This window comes from Centroberyx affinis, unplaced genomic scaffold, assembly GCF_046629955.1.
Source record: "Centroberyx affinis isolate AG114_WGS23_722 - 3 ecotype Tasmania unplaced genomic scaffold, CSIRO-AGI_Caff_v1 ptg007883l_1, whole genome shotgun sequence".
Taxonomy (NCBI): domain Eukaryota; kingdom Metazoa; phylum Chordata; class Actinopteri; order Beryciformes; family Berycidae; genus Centroberyx; species Centroberyx affinis.
In genome coordinates this window covers 25,001-25,980 of record NW_027283956.1, presented here as the reverse complement: position 1 = coordinate 25,980, position 980 = coordinate 25,001, and positions in this window count along the sequence as shown.

Sequence of the window (980 nt, the reverse complement as noted above, 5' to 3'; positions counted from 1 at the left end):
CAACAACCCAATCAACCACCTGCAGATATATAATGGTCACTCTGTGGCAGTAAAAATTATTGCCTCTCATTTATAGGTATGATTAGGGCTGGGCGATTTACCAAACATTTACCAAAACCGACACTGTCACTCTCTCACCCGCCAAATTTTTGTTGCTTCAGCTGAACAAGCTTCAGAGTAGCAGAGCGAGTGTAGGATCAGCTGTGTCGAGCCAGCCAGAGAAGGACAGAATAAGACCAGAAGTAAGGTGGATTTACCTTTTTATATTTATGACACTAATGGTGAATGTAATATTTCTGCACCAAGGTTAAAAAGATGAATTATCGTTTCATCCCACTACTATAATTGGAGAGCGGTTTGTGTGTCCCACCATGGAGGAGAGGAGAGGAGAGGGAAGAGGAGACAAGGAGAGGAGAGGAGACAAGGAGAGGAGAGGAAGAGAGGAGAGGAGAAGAGGAGAGCAGAGGAGGAGAGGAGACAAGGAGAGGAGAGGAGAGGAGAGGAGAGGGAAGAGGAGACAAGGAGAGGAGAGGAGGAGAGGAGACAAGGAGAGGAGAGGAGAAGAGGAGAGCAGAGGAGGAGAGGAGACAAGGAGAGGAGAGGAGACAAGGAGAGGAGGTGAGGAGAGGTATGGAGAGGAGAGGGGAGAGGAGACAAGGAGAGGAGAGGAGAGGGGAGAGGAGACAAGGAGAGGAGAAGAGAGGAGGAGAGGAGACAAGGAGAGGAGACAAGCAGAGGAGGTGAGGAGAGGAGAGGGGAGGGGAGAGGAGACAAGGAGAGGAGAGAGGAGAGGAGACAAGGAGAGGAGAGGGGAGGGGAGAGGAGACAAGGAGAGAGGAGAGGAGACAAGGAGAGGAGAGGAGAGGAGACAAGGAGAGGAGAGAGGAGAGGAGGAGGTTATAAATTCTAGTTTACCATGGTGATATGAATCTCAGGCCATATCGCCCAGCCCTAGGTTTGATACATGTAATATAACACAG